Raw genomic sequence first — 16,567 nt, forward strand, 5'->3', positions numbered from 1 at the left:
CCTTCATATTCTCTTTGTTAATAAACACAAAAAAAAGGACTTGACAACTGTGCAGGGCTCCTTTACATATGTGGAGAGCATATGAAAACACACATGATTTTAAAATTTTCTGTCTGAAAAAATGTACCAAATATCAAATCCTCATACTTGCTAGTTCATTCTTAAATACATTCCACACCCAATTATTTTAAAAGAGAGAGAAAGAAAAAAAGAAAAATGCCACCAAACTTCAATGCTTTAATGCTTAGTCACTACCTGCGACTAAGAAGTGTTTCCAGAGGACTCCAAGTGTATTTCAACATTTTATTTTAGTCTCCTGACTGAAAATTCAATTTCTCTTTGTCCTCTGATATCAGTCTTAACAGATGTTCCCTAATGACAACATTCTGGTGTTCTAATAGCAACAAAAGGAACGGCTACCTTATTTTATGACCTATGATGGTTCAGCACCTCTTCTATATTACCATTAGATTAAATTGTAAGTAAATATATTTCTTGGCAAGTTTTCATATCAAGTGACACTGGCACAAATAAATCAAAAAATGTTAACCTACTAAGCAAACAGTGTTCCATTGCCACAGCATACAGCTTTTGGTAATGGTGATGATTATCATGAACAGTAAAAAAAAAAAAAAAATTTAAAAGTCCATTTTACCAGATTCAGAAAATAGAGAAACATTTAAGGTTGTATTCAGTGCCTCAGCTGACTTACAAGGACCACTTGTTCCTGACTTACAAGCACCGCTACTTGGATGGTTGCTTACCTCAGAAGAGCACAGATCATACCAGAAGGAAGAGTACAAGTACAAAGAAATGTTTGTGGATTTTTTATGAGGAAATAAATGTGGAAAGGAGAATTGATATTGTGTTAAGTTTGAAATGAGAGTCAGATAATTCAAAGTTATGATTCTCATAATTAGAAATGGCATTTCCCCTGCTCTGCCATGACACTGCAAAGCACCTGCTCACAGGAGCTTCACAGCAAACAGATGAGAATCTTCTGCTCCAGAACCCACTTGTGAGCTCCTAAACCAGAAGATAATGTTATGTCTTCTCTTTGCTGAGCTTTGCTGGGATGTAGAAGAGACTGAATTGTTCCAGTAAGAGCTGATATGACTTAAGCCAGCTGGAGCCTTTACCCCAGTGTAACCTTTCATGTAGATGAGCTCTTGAGGGCCCAGACTGCTCTGCTGGATGAGTGAGTGCTGAGCACAAATGTGAAGTTTTGGTCTAGAGCAAAGCCTGTGGCTGGGCTTTGTGCAAAGCTCTGCCTGTAGAATAGAAAGGTTTCCTGCTGCCTGTCTTGGCTCTGAACTTCTGCTTTGTTCAGCTCTTGAGGAAGGGACCTGCAAAGAATGAACTTGCAAGATGTGGCAAATAAGGTTTTAAAGATGCAAAGCACATAGCATTAACAAAAGCAGAACTGCCAGGTGGTAAATAAGCTTAATGAAGAAATCCTACATATCTTGACAAAAATCTTCAGGACACAATGTACAAGAATAAGCAATGAATATCCCAACAGTCGGTCCACCTCTTTTGGCTAATATTGAGCCTGCTCTTATTAAGAACAAACTTTTAAAGTAAACTCTACAATAAAAATTTTTAAGCCCTGTTATATGAGCTAATGCTTTTTTCAGTTCTCATTCCCTCTCCCAGGAGAAATTATCTTCATACTACATTCAACAAATATTCACAAGCATGATCAGAAGGGTATATATTATTTATTTCTGCATAAGTTGCAGAATTCCCTTGCTTACTAGGGCACTCTTAAGCACTTGAAAATGAAAGATATTTCACTCATCTGCCAAAATAGGTGACAGAGCCTTTGACACCAATGATCTAGGGGGATGCACAACATAAATTGGTCTGTTGCAATAAATTGACAAATTGCTTTTACAAAACTGCTCAGCCCCAAATGGTATACAGTAATTAACAGAAGAGGTTCTAAGCACCTCATCAACATGAGGAAATTCAACACTTTGGATGTCACTACCCATGGCAGGGGATTGGACTAGATGGCCTTTAAATATCCCTTTGAACCCAAACTATTCTATGAGCAAACACTTTTTCTAAAATTGAAGTATTGCTTAATAAAATGTCTACATTTTAAGTATACAACTTGACTATTGGAAAGCTTGCTTTTAGCAGGAAATATTCCAATAGAAATGGGGATTAAACAGCTTAAAATTTCTGGAACTTCTGCCATCATGTCCCTTGAACTGTTAACTTGCTACTTTTCCAAAGCTCGTGCTTTTATGGAAACCATTAATGAAGAATGGGGCAAAATTTTCCTTGGAGGAAATTGTGCCCCATTCCCCTTTCCCCTCAATTCAATTCTTGATTCCAGTTTCAGTGAAGATACAATTTTTAAAATGGAAAAATCATTGAGAAGAAGAAACAAAGTTACTTAAATGCTTTAAACAAAATCACATTTCTGTTCATTCTCAATTTCGCATCTAAATGGCTTGTGGCAAATGCTCAGCATAAATAAAAGTTCATAATCCTTTTAATAACAATTTGCCTGCTGCTTAAATCCATTTTATTTTTTGGTTAACTGAAGATATTTTGGAAAATATCATAAAGTCATAAGAAACCAATTACATTGTTTGTTGGCATAATCCATTTTTTATATCACAGGGTGTGAAACTGCTAAAATGCTAAAACTGGAAATTCAAGGATGAAGCCATGCAGAAAAAGAACTCTGAGAAATAAATTAGGGTGTTAAATGTCATTTTCTTTTAGTTAGCACTGGAGAAGGAAAGTATTTAGCACAGAAATCCAGTGTGAAGCCTTCAGTTAGCATCCAACCTGGGCAGTGTTCTGAGGGTGAGATGATCTTGGACCTACTGTACAGTTTGAGGTACTTCTCACCTACCACAGTGAACACTTTCAAAAAATGCACTCAAGTGCCTGCAGGAGATAAGAGCAAGGAGCTTGGCAGTCTATCAGTTGAAAAACAAATCGCTTTGATAGTAGAAACCAAAAATGTTTCACTGGAGGAGAATATTATGCTATATCAGAAAAAAAATGTTAACATCTCACAAATCCTGAGTCAGCAAGTCACTGAGATTTCTACCAAATTCACATGTTCAGGTTCCCCCTCCCTCCTGATTCACTTGTTGCCTAGTCCTTAGAGGAATTAAGGATTTAAATAATCAGTAAGTTTTTAAAACTGACTACCTAGTGGGAATATCTTTAATCAAAAAATCGTAGAGCACATAGCTCTAAACATTAAAATCTTTCTTTCAAATCCAGAAAGAATCACACAATAAAGCCAACTAGAAAGATCAACCCAAGTAGCCACAAATGATTGCATGTGGATTTTTTGGTTTGGTTTTCTGTTTGTTTGGATTTTGTTTTCCACCAATAAAATTAGAAAGAAATAGAGAAGCTGTTCAATTCCAGACTTTGGTCTGATCTTTTTGATTTGTTTTTATTACACAATGTGTTCATTTTGTCTCATCTCTCAAATATTTTTTGCTCAGAGATTTCTGTTTTAGCAGACATTGAGTTTGTTCCACAATGCCCATGGAACTTTTTCCTAACTATTTATTACAGTAATTTTTTCACCAGATACGCAGTGTATGCCTTCAGTATGGACTAATACTTAATGAATCTTGTTTCAATCAGCTTAATTCTTTCCCTCCTCTCTGTACTACTTAATGATCTATATTCAGATCAAATATTCTTGAAATAATCTGTTATTCAATGTTAATCTGAGAATCAAAATCAATTTTTTTACTAGAACCTAATAAGGCAAACTGTTTATGGCAATTATTCAATATTAAACTAACTTGAATTACAAAGCATTCTGAAATTTCCCAACTTGGATGTCCAAATGTAGGCAGCTTGATCTATGCTTAGGAATCTAAATTAATGGTCTGGCTTTTCAAACATGCTAAGCAGTTTTTTTCTCTAATAAGGCTTAACTAATTAAATCTAGCCCAAACTTAGTATTTTTGAAGGATTGTGAAAGGGGCAAACACTTGCTTTTCAATTCACAAATAGCTTGCAAAATGAATAATGATATTTTAATGTTTTTATACTAAAAAATACCATAATAAGTGGCTTTCTACTCCAACATAAATAAAACATTAAACAAAACAGTAAAACCATCCATAACATCAATGGAGTTGTCTTCTAAAAACCAAAACATCCAATTCAAATGAATAATGAAAGGCTTCAGCACAGTTTTTATGCTTACAGTATTTACTTATAGATCATCTAATTTCCTCCTAAGGCTAATGTGGAAACTGGAAGCTGCTACCATACACAATCAATAATCCTCTTAGAAGCTCAGTGTGAGATACAGGAGACATTGCCAAAAGTATTCAGCCAGAAATTAAATTCATTTCAGTTTTGTTGCTGTTGTTTTAAGGAGAAAGCAACTCAAACATTGCCCAGCATTTCTCATTTTGCTTACTGACTTTTCTTTGCAAAAGATGATGCTCAAATCGTCTAAAGCTTTGTCTGACTGGCTGGACCTTATTAACACAACTTGAATTTGGAGAAAAAGCAATAAAACATTTTGTAGCTCATGATTTCTGTGAAATGTTGGTTGCAACACAGAGGGCAAATTCAGCTGGTCAGTCTTTACTGCTATTAAAAATGCCTTGGGCCCTGAAGAAGGCTGAGTCACTTTGTGGGGGAAGAAATTACCTGGTTGCATTAGAGTGGAATTCCAATAAAGGATCACATCCTGAAGAAAGGCACACACATTCTTCCTGGGGACAGCAAGAAGCAGAACCAAGTAGACTCAAATGTACCAGATGTTGCACATGTTAACTAATGCTGCTCTCTGACAACATCAAGTACCCCAATGCTCTGCGTGGATTGGCCTCTTGCATACTGGGGGAGAGAATCCATTTCAGACCAACATGAAAAAATCCAGTTATGCAAAGCAACTGAACTGAACCTGTGAATTTAACTGTAGTGTCCAGCAGTATTTTCCAGTTTGTGTTCTTGAGGTCAAGCCTGGAGAGTTATGCCTCTAGAAGTGATCCAGCCTGACTCATTAAAATAACATTTTCAGAGAATGATTAGAATGGTCCACCATTAAATAGCTGTACCAAGCACTCCTAAGGAATGAAGCATTCCAAATATTCAAAAGAATTATCCTCTTCCTCTAGAGTCACTTAAAGGTCTAGGTTATTAAAATATTCATCCCAGGTGTTGAGTGATAGATCTGTAGGCACATTTAAGTTTTCCCACCACTGGGCCATCCAGAAAAATAAGCATTAAGCATGATTTGGAGATCTTTCAAGTCAAATGTAAGAACAAATTCTTAGATTCACTGAAAAATTATTGCTTTAATGTTATTTTTTCAAGCTTTGAACAAAAGTTCTGCTAACCCCTTGTCTCCATAAGGGAAATTCAGACACTAAGAACTGAAGGGAAATAATCAATACAATGTGAGTTGTAGGGAGGAGGTAGTCTGTTATTTTGAAATGTCTGTAATCCTCAAAACTTGGTAATACTATGCAAGGGGAGAGAACTTCCAAAAATCAAGTTAGGAGATTGCACATACCACTTAGTATTACTTTCAATTCTGATTAAGTGGCAAGCTCAAAAATCAGGAAAGGACAAGCATTAAAAAAAAAATCAACATAAACTAGTAATCACTCAAAATACAAAGGACTAATCAGAAAAATCCTTAAATTTAGTAACTGAGATGGTAGAGTATTTTGTGCACTGCACTGATTCTGGTTTGCTTCTGTTTTTTAAATCAAGGGTCCTCTTTACTGGGGAACCTTTATATGTTATATAACTCCAGTAATGAAGAATGTGTCTGCATTCCCAAGGATGGGCAGTGAACAAGAAGGAATACAGATGAGTGTACAGCTCCAAACAGAATGATCAAAAAACAGAGACATTTTTATTTGCCCAGAGAAACCAGGTCTGTACTGGCTATTTCATGTCATTAAAACTGCTCACAGGACAAGAGCTTGAGATGCCCTGATGTTTCTGGTTATTAGGACAAGACTAAAAGCAATCATCATCCTCTATTGCTCACTTGGAAGCTACAATTATCCTGGCCAGTAGGACTTGAAAAAGGATACCCATTCTCCCAGAAATCTGAAGCATAGTCTACTAGTCTGGATAATTACACTGCTTAAATTGCAGATCCAACCCTAATTATTCAATTTGCTGAGCAACAGAAAGATCTGAAGCTGGAAATAAACATTTGGCTCCAGCTTTGCTGTCTTTTGTACATTCCACCTAGGAACATAGGAATGGATTGTGTGCCTTCACCCTAAGCCTACATGCTTTTCTGAGTGGCTGTCTAAAATCACTTTTACATTTTCTTCCACTAGAATCTTTCTAGATCTCAAGATATCTGTCAGATGGGCTTTAAGACGAGATTTCTTAGACTTCTAATGTAAAAATAAGAGAAATACAGGTCAAGAGAGAGAAAAAAAAGAAAAAATTCAGACTGCTTTCCAATCCTGATGAGGTAAAAAACAATTTTCCTACAAACTTCAGAACATCTTGTTCCCTGAAGATATCCAGATACTGGATAAATCATTCACTCTCATTACCTTATAAGAGGTAACAAAACCTCTTACAATTTTGAACTCAGTACGTTTTTTTGGCACCAGATATCTGATGATAGCTAACTAAGCTAAGTGTAATACTGCTGTCTTGAACTTAAACTCTGAGAGTTGAAAGAGATATTAAGTGAAAAAAGTACAAGAAGTTGCTTTAATTATGCTATTTTTAACTCTCAACATTTTCTAAATGCAATCTGCTCTATGCAGTTGATTTGACTACAATTTATATTAATGAAACATTTCAACAGCACAATGCTTTGCAATAAAAAGCGTGTAGCTATGAGCACAACACTGATTAAAATTAAGGTTCTGGTGGTGGAAGAAAGCTTTTCTGGGTTGTACCTGCTAACTGAGAGGGGTTGTGGTGCTTTTTTTCTCCCCCTACACAGAAATAACCTGTCATGGTTTAAAATTATCTCAGATCAAACATATTGCATTTTTTTTTCCCTGTTAGAGGGAGATAATTCTCACCCATCCACATAAAACTTCCATCCATAAATTATAGGCAGCCTCAAGCTATAGTACCATAAATACCAAAAGAGAATACTTTCTGTCAACTACCAGATGTCTTCATGTCTTAGTCTATGGTAACTTGCCTTCTGGTTGTGTGGTCCAACAGGTGATTTGAAATAAATTTTGTAAGGCTGCAATAGTGGTTTTATAGACTGCAGGCCTTCAGCTCTTGATGGTAAGCTGAATTTAGAAGTAATTGCTACTCTCTTGTCAAGCAAATCCAAGTAATTTTGAAAGCCAGGGTTTATGGGCATTATTCTCATGGTATTTGGGAAGATTAATGAAATAATTTTATTTTTAAGGATTCAGTGTTTAATTAGCACACTTGTTTTACTAAACTCAGTTGTAGGGACATGAAATGTCTGCCTGACTTTTGGAAACTGGCACTTGAAATGCTGCTCTAGGGAAGTTAAACTAAAAGTGCAGCAAGAGATAAAGTGCACTTGCTTTTGGGGGATCATGTCAGTAAAATATTTTTCATTAATGAAAAACCTACTTAACTCTACTCTCTGGATCAAGTTTTACCTTCTACTACCTTCAGATACTGTTCAGAGACCCCTTATCCTTCCTTGGTGACAGCAGGACAGTCAACATAAAACATTATCTTTACACAAAGCACAGGTGCCTTATGATGAACAAGACATAGATTTTGTTCCTCAGAGAAAAAACATTCCTGCTTCAAGTTTCTTTGAATGTGCATATAGGATTCACAGTGAGGGTGTCAGAAGCCATAGCATAAAATCAGACTGGAAAAATTAATTTCCCACTGTGAATACTAATAAATGGAAGTATGCATATAAACCATAAATCTAAAAAATGTCTCTTCATAGAACAGAACAAAATTTGCTGGCAACAATTCCAATACCTACCCCAATGCCTCACTGTGCACTATACCTTGCTTTTTCTGCTTTTTTCATTCTTTACTTTTATTCCTTTACCTGACTTGTTTTCCAACAACACAGCTCAATTAGAGAAACTGCATTGTGCTCCATTTCATTTCTGCAAACATGACAACTGTTGTCACCTTCTGTGAAGCCCACTTGATCACCTTCTTGGATTCTCCAAATCTCGGAGAACTACAGTAAAAGATTGGACTGTCTAATTAAAGCCTTTTAGCATTATTGTCTGACAGTTCCCTGTCATAATTTTGAAGTCTTGCACATTTACAACTATTTCACACTTTTTTCCCCTCCTGGTTTGTTAACTGATGCTCTAAAATCAACTGTTTTCCCAGTTCAGTCTATTCTGTCTGTGCATTTGACATCTATGCTCAATCAGTGATAAACAAACCATTACAACTCCATACATAGAATCCTGTGCCTTGGTATCTCTTACTGATAAAATATTGAACCTCCAGTGGCAGAATCATGAAAGACTTATGCCAGACACATCAAACCAGTTTGCAGTACTCTCTACATGAATTGGAAGGTCTAAAAATAATTTCAAAGCCCTATTTAGGTAGTGACTATTTAAGGCCTGATCAAGGCTGTATTTATGAATTTTTAAAAATAGTTGTATTTTTTAGCAAATACCTTGAATTTCTTCTTTTATATATCCTTTCAACTTTATGAGACTCTAACTGTATATGGCTGTGCCATTTATTTTAGCTATACCATTTGGCACAACCTCAGCTTTTCTATTCTGTTAACAACTTAAGATAAATATTCCTACTTTATTCTGTCAGTTTATTTCTCTGCAAGGCAAAGAAAATGTTGGCCCTGTATGGTTATAATTTACTGAGGATGAGAAAATGGAGGTAGTGAGGGTGAATCATCACATCTGCTGTTCTTTCATTTAATAAGAACAAACCTTCGAAAGCATAATTGGGCAGTCCTTAGACAGAATGATCAGTGATCCTTCAGTATGTCTAATTAAATGTTTACTAAGCCCATCAATAAGAATTTGGATGCACAAAACCGAAAAAGAAGAAACACATTGTGCTATCTGTTGAAAATAACAGTAATTTTTTCTTGCTTTCCTTCATAAGATGGATGACCTACTGAGATAAATGCAGGGATTTCATTGAAATTGGGAAGAAATTTAATCTTCTATCTGGGTTTCCCTGAATCTATCTTATGTGTGCAGGAAAATGGGAGTCACTGTCTCCAGGGTAAGCAGATTGGTTGCTGCTGACAACAGCACACTACAGCTGCTGTTAGCAGAAACCAGAATCCATGAATCCAGTGATTCAGCTGTACTTGAATGGCTGATGGCTCCTTGTGTAAGATCTCAAAGAACTTTTCATATTTGATTTGATAAACATATCCCAATTTTACTTCCATCTGGAATCAAGTGTAACTGTAAAAACCTTAAGCTAGCCAGACCTAATTCCAGATTTGAAGGTGGTTCTCAGGAATTTCTATGAGAGTTTGGAAGCACAGCAATGTTTGTTCTTCTATTTTGGTGCTCAGAAAGTTACAGTTCAGAACAGGGGGTATGAAAGAAGAGAGTAGGATTGATGTGAGCTTTTGATTAACTAAGTTACAATGCATTAAAGTTACTTGTTTTAAATTCTTTCAGGCACTAAATCCTTTAATTAAAAATAATTTGAACTGTGTTACAGTTTGAACTAATATATTTTGATTATTCACAACTATCTCAAAAGTATTTTTAATGTGTATATATTTCTATTTTTCTTCTCTCCAAAGCAGAACATGGTTAGCAGTTTAGCAGGACACTTTCAGCTAACAAACTTGGAACAAGAACAAACTTGGCTTCATTAAGATGAATGGGGTTTGAAAACAAAGAGCAATGAACAGGACTAGTGGTAGCTGTCCTCCACATTAACACTAAAGGTTTGCTTACTCGTGGCCTTGTAAACTGGGAGTGCCCTATAGCTGCCTACACTCTTGAAGGTTTTCTGCAGGCCTCATGTTGGCCTCAGCCAAGCTCTTTGGCAGGGCAGGTTTCCACTGCCTCCATCTCAGGCAGCCTTCTCGAAAGGGAGCCCCAATTGCACACTAAAGCCCAGCCTGGAGGAAGGACACTCAATTGTTATGCAAGTGAGAAGGAGATGCCAAATGGAAGAAATTGCTTTCTGTAATTTGTTCTTTACTATATCAAACCCACGTCTTGAATAATCTCAAGAGCACTTGCCATAATATTTTCATAAGTGCTTTCCACATCTACAAATGCGTTTCAGTCAAACAAAAGTTGTAATAAAGTAAATGCTGTTTTAAATTTATCTACTATACTTTGCTGCAACTTCCTTGCTGTCATCTTATTGCAGGGGTTCCATGCTGTTACCTCCTTACCACAAAAGTTTCATACCTTCTTGGTATTTCTTGTGGTCAGCCCCTCCAAACACTGACTCTTTCTTCTTCACAAAGCAGCCACTGACTCCAGTTCCCTTCTCACCCAGACACCCCACTCTTTTATGGCACTCTTCTTCTCATTAGTTACAGCTGTGGCCTGGTAAAGTCAGGCCTGTTCCTAATCTTTGATAGCTGGCCCAGCTGTAACTCCTTAGGGGTGAGATTACTTTCTGCACTATCTTTATTTTCTTATATTCTATCCCCCTACACTTTCTAATGCTGAAAAGTTCAGCAAGGTAAGGAACAGCATACGTAATTCTGAGCTGAGTGAGTCTTGTGGAAACACTGGGGAAGGTACTTCAGGAAGCAATTTAGCAGTCAGCATGTAGCAAAGATGAGAATAATTATCAAACAGCTGTATATATTCCAAAGACTTATGCTGTGATCAAGTTAGCATGCTGGTGGCATAGAATGTTGTATCATATCAGGCATCCATTACAACAAATCTGGCAGTACTTTAAATCCATGAACCACTGTGCAAAATGTAACATCAGTGTCAACTTCTCACCCTTTCAGGATGGCTGCACAAGAGACCTTGCTCAGTAGGGTGTGACTGTGTGGTCCAGTTGCTGTCTGGGAAACCTACTACATTTAAGAACTGCCCAAAAAAGCATCCAAAAGTGGGCAAGAAATCATTATAATATCTACCCATTGAATAAAAAGAAGCTGTAAACCGAACTCCTACATCACTGATTTAGAAAAAAAACACGTAGGAATGAAGACAACCCAAAGGGAGGTTTTGCTAACACAGTGTAAATAAAACATATTTCTCAGTTTATTTGGCTGCCCCAGATTTCTGTCATATTTCTTGCAAGTTGGCAGTACAGTAGCTAAAACCTTCTCCTAGATGAGGGCAATGCTTGGAAAACAGGATTTCACAGCATCAAAAGCAGGGACCTTCATGCAGCTCAAACATACTGGATCCTCCACACAAGTCTTCAGCATCTTGCAGCGCCACATTATTCAGGGTGAGGTGGGAGCCCAAACATCTAAATTTACTTGTTAACTAATTTTTTAAAATAATACTTGAAAGATTCTTCTATTGTAGTCATTAGCAAAGGAATAAATGAACTTCTAATTTAAAACTACACTAAATAATGATTTTTCTTTTGATGTCCAAGTAAATAGAAAATGCTTGGAAGTACTGTACCATTTCATTTGTAGTTAACTAATAAAACATCCTGCTTCAGAAAATTCTTCATAACTACATGAAAAGCCCTGTATAAACAAAGATATCAGAGATAACTTTCTAAAAACCATCTGCAATTGGATTACAGGCTTTTTGCTACATTTTCTGCAGTATTTTGCTTTTGATGACACAGGCACTGTTTAGCTGCTCTGAACAGCTACACATGTATCATACAACACACAATATGTATCTTCTATCTTCTGAATCTTGGTGGGAGGAAGGGAGGCAGTACAGCTTTCAGGACTCTCTCAAAGACCATAAGAACTATACTATCACTTCTTTTTCTCCCCCCAAAAAACTGACAAAAATGGACGTTATGGAAATGCTCCCCATATTAAACCAGAAGAGGAGCCAGAAAGGCAATAGCTGGGAGCAGTAAAGCAAGTTTAAAATCAAGTTAATGTGACTTGCAGCAATTCTGATGTTATTAGAGCTTCTCCAGTCTGAACAGAAAGATTGTACTTCTTATATTCAGCAACTTGGCTTTTATTATTATTTTTTTTAACTTCTGCTTCAGGTTCAGATACGTAATTTATTTTTAAGATAGCATACATTCAATTTGTCTCATATAGGCTGCAGATAGCAGACTTTGTGCTTTCCTGTACTAAAAAGAAGTTTTTTCTGCCCCTACCAAAAAAGGGCAGAATCAAACATTTTGGAAAGTCTCCATACAAAGCGCAGCGCCGCAGTGCCAACACCCCGGCGCGGGGCAGCCGCGGGCTCCGGGCGGGCGGAGCTCGCCGCTCGGGGGGCGGCGGCCCCAGGCGTTCTCCCGGGGGGGCTCCCGCCCGGGCAGCGGCGCTGCGGCCCCCGGCACCGCCCGAGCGAGCCGGCGCTCTCGGCGCTCCGCAAGCCAGGACTACACCTCCCGGCTGTCCCCGGAGCGAAGCCGCCTCCTCTCCGCGGGGCGGCTGGGAAGCGCGGTCACCGCCGCCCGTTCCGCTCGGGCGCCGCCCGGGCCGGGGCCCCGCGGAGCGCAGCGGGGCGGGGCGGGGCGGCCGCAGCGCGGCGGGCGGCGGGCGGAGCGCGGCCCCCCCGCGCCCAGGGGCGGGAGCGCGGCGCCGGCCCCGCCCGTGGCGCTCCGTGGAGCTGTTCAGCGCCCAGGTGCTGAGTCTCCCCGCGGCTTACGGAGGCTCCGGCGGCGCTCCCTTCTCACCGCTCCCCAGCGCGGCCATGGCCCCGGCGCTCAGCCGCCTCCGCCAGGCGTTCTGAGCGCCCGCCCGCCCGCCGCGCCCCGGCGTGGATGCAGCAGCTCCAGGCGCCCCTGGCTCCGCGGGGGAAGGCGGCAGGTAAAGATTTCCCTCCCCGCCCATCCGCATTGCATCTCCGCCCGCCCTCCGCTCGGAGCTGCCGGCTCGGGGGGCTCTTGCCGAGCCGAGAGCCGGAGGCTGCCGGAGGCGCGAGTTGTGTGCAGGGAGCGAGCTCCGCGAGGCGGACCGCGGGGAACAAAGCGGTGCGGTCCAGATGCCTTTTGAGTAGTTTGGCTATTTTAGTTTCCGGGGAGTGGGGAAGGGAAGAGCGGGATATCTGGTTAACTGCAAATATCTGTACTTAGATGTAGGGGGAAAATACCCCTACGTATATTAATGGAATCATGGAATCACATTGCTATTCTCATGCTTCTGCAGGGGAAAAGATGTGTTTGTCATACAGGTAAGATAGTGCTATAGTCAAGCCTGCAAAATGGTTTCCTTGAGTACCCTCCTTAACTGTAATGCTTGTATAGATTTTGCACTGCAATGATTTCTTACTTCTTTTCGTGTGGATTACCAGCCCCACTGAAGAGCTAGGACAAGCAGCAGAAGGTCAGAGTGGCAGCCACTGTGTTTCTGTGACGAGGTGTCAGAAGAAGAGAGGAAAAAAATCCACTGTATTTAAGGCCAAATGGCAAGTTGCATCCTACATGAAGTCATTTAGAGCCAAGCATTGTGCTGTTATGCCTGATGCTTCAGGCTTCCTCTTAGTGCTGGCTGATGAATAGGGAATTGAGCAAGCGTATTAACCATGCATAATCAAGCAGCAAGTGTTCTTCAGTGCTTGTATGTGTAGCACCTTCTGTCACAGGATCAGTGAGTATTCCTCAGCTATCAAAAGACTGTTTCACCCTAAATTGAGTAGGATGCAGCTGCACCCTTTTTGTGTTGTGGGTAAGACAGGTTAACTTACCCTTCTGAGAGTGGCAGGGGAAGGGGAAGCCTGGCAAAACAGAAACTCAGCACTTTTCTCAGGTGTACATGGTGAGAAAAGTTTAACCCAGGAGACTGCATGGAGTCAGAGCAGGAACTTGTACAGTTTCTGTGCTGATTTTCAAAAGAAACTGAAGAACCAAACTAAGATTAAAAAATTGCTTCCTTTAGAAAATCAAATGCAATCTAATTGGGATACTCTTAGCATTTTGTCTTAGCTTACTTCTGCCCTGTATCTAGAATTTCTTTGTGAAGTATCTCCTCTCCCTATGTTACTATATCATTGTCAGAAGAAAAGAGCCAGAAAAAAAATTGCAGGCAGCAGTAAGGTAAGTGTTAAAAGGCAAAATCATGAGACTCACATAAATTCCTATAATATTAAAGATTCTCCAGTCTGGACAGAAACATAGTCCTTCTCATTTTCATTATTTTCATTGACTTAGCTTTCTTTCTTTCTTTTTTTTTTTTTTTTTTGTACTAATTATTATGGTTCAGGTATGTAATTAATTTTAAGATAGTGTGCATTCAGTTTGTTTTACAGAAGCTGCAGATTAACAGATTTTTCTTCTTTACTGTAATAAAAAGAAGTTGAATAGATTGAATGCAGTCTGACAGTCATCTCACATCCAAAAGCTCTCCTTCCAATATGCACCTTGGAAATGCAGGGGCATAACATCTGGCTTTTAACAGTAGCCTTTTAGGGATCAATTGAGTTAATAATTAAAATAGTGCTTTACTGTAAAATTAAAAATCAATTTGTTCACATGACTGTGTGCAAGGCAAGCTTCCCCTCACAGCAGCAGAATTAGATTTCCTGACACAGCTCCTCCCCACCTCTGCCTTTCAGTCTAAGAACCATCGAAGCCTCGGAGCACGTGACCACTATGTGTGATTTAAGCGATGCTATTGAATTTTTTCCACAGGGAACAATTACTATGGAGTGACAAGTCAACCATTTTGATTTTAACAGATCCAGCTCTGTTTAGTGATGGTAACCACAGCATACTCTGCCTAACCCAGGCTGAATGTCTCACTGTAGCAGTTTGCTTCTCATTTAAAAGGACACTGTTAAACCTTAACATAGGTTGTCATTTTTGGGTAGGATTAGGAGGCTTTATAACAGAAGGATGTTGTAGATGTTTCAGCTCTATGTTTGCAGTTGCTGCTGCCTGCAAGAGCCCTCAAGAAGCTACTAAAATATAAAAGCTAAGCAGCATGCTCTGACCACACCCCTACAATGCCATAATTCATAAACCCAGACTCTGTGCTTGCTGCCTCATTCTTATTTCTACCTGGTCAGTTAGGACAAAGACAAAGCTGCTTTGTCCTAATGAAGCCACTGCAGCATGCTTTCAATAGAGCCAACAGTCTGGGCTTCCCAAAATATATTAAAAAGGACTCTTGTGTTTCCCAACATTGTTTATGCTAAAGGCTATTGCAAATAGAACATTTCTGCTAATTACTTGTATGTCAGCTTGAGCAATGAACAATCAATATTTTACTGATGTAGCATTCATTGCAACTTTCTGTGTCCAGTTATCATGCCTTCAGCACAGTAAATTAAATCTCAAGTTGCAATTTCTTTGTGGAAATGTTTATTTTAACTTCCAAAGGAGACTGCTGAAGTCATGGAAATGTTTCCATTACAGTTCAGTAAAAGTCTATTTTTCAAAAAGACTTGCCCAGAAACCTGACCTGGATATATTTTAATGTCAGAGCCACTGTTGTGATCACACTATACAGCAACACATTAAGGGTAGGGGCTTTTTAAGGATTAAAAAAATTTTATAAGGACAATCTGTACAAAAATGCTATAGTTAATAATCAACATGGGCTCTAGAAAAGCAGAGACTTTTTTAACTGCTGTCTGTATGAGGAAGAATGACTGGACACACACCTTCATATGGTATGGGGAATTAAAGTACTCTGTATTACCAAACCATCTTTTTAATATTGTCCCCTAGGTATGGCTGAGATGGCTTATTTTCTACAATTCTAAAAACAGAAAAAATAATTTCATGTATTGTGTAGTGCCAATTTTCTACTTGAATTCTAACAATTCTTGGCATTAAACATAATTAGATTTTACTTATCCCCATAAATGCCTGTAAATTGTTATATGATACTTCCAAGTCTACTCTTTAAAAAAGGCATTTAAATGCACACTGCAATAAGCAATTATGTACTGCTTCATTTTAGAGGAAAGGGCCTGCTAACTAAAAAGGAACAATCCCAGTGACTTGCTTCAAGTATTAAGTAATGTTTTCAATGACTTTTGAAGATATAGCTTCTAAGTATTTGACTGTAATGTTTAAGCATTTGTTTTAAGTTCTCCACAGCACTCCCTAACAGAAGAAAATTGTAGCTGCACTCTAGGCATATTGCTATAATCATGTACTTTCATGTCTCATAGGTCAAAGCCACTCTAAAATCTGGGAAAATGTTAGACTATGATTGAATTGTGACAATGTTGTAAAAGGGACAATCCATAATTTGAGGTGACAGCATAATGCTGACAAGATTTGCAGAAATATCCACTTCCATTTTGTTTTGTCTTGAACAAGTAGTTTCTGAGAAATGGGCAGCTTGGAGACAGTATTTATGTAGATCACAGTGAATACAAGATTTTCCTCCTTGTGTAAGTTCTACTCAGCTTTGTTTTTAGTGCTTGGGATGGGGGCAAGAAGAGGAAAACTATGGGACAGAGGGCAAGCCCTGCACATACACTTGTACTTATCCACTGGGAAGTCACCAGATTTTGGTGATTCCTGACTTGGTCATGCACATACTGCCCTTTGAGGGCTCTGCTGTCAG

General features: G+C 38.9%; 1 protein-coding gene across 1 annotated transcript in view; it reads left to right on the forward strand.

Moving 5' to 3' along the window:
- Positions 1-12,735: 12,735 nt before the first annotated feature.
- SMPD3 (sphingomyelin phosphodiesterase 3) overlaps positions 12,736-16,567 on the forward strand; it is a 104,137-nt gene continuing 100,305 nt past the window's right edge. The window contains exon 1 of the mRNA XM_058813490.1: positions 12,736-12,856. The gene's annotated coding sequence lies outside the window, so the exon portion shown is untranslated. The remainder of the gene's footprint in view (positions 12,857-16,567) is intronic.

The sequence above is a fragment of the Ammospiza caudacuta genome, chromosome 13 (genome assembly GCF_027887145.1).
Source record: "Ammospiza caudacuta isolate bAmmCau1 chromosome 13, bAmmCau1.pri, whole genome shotgun sequence".
Classification (NCBI taxonomy): domain Eukaryota; kingdom Metazoa; phylum Chordata; class Aves; order Passeriformes; family Passerellidae; genus Ammospiza; species Ammospiza caudacuta.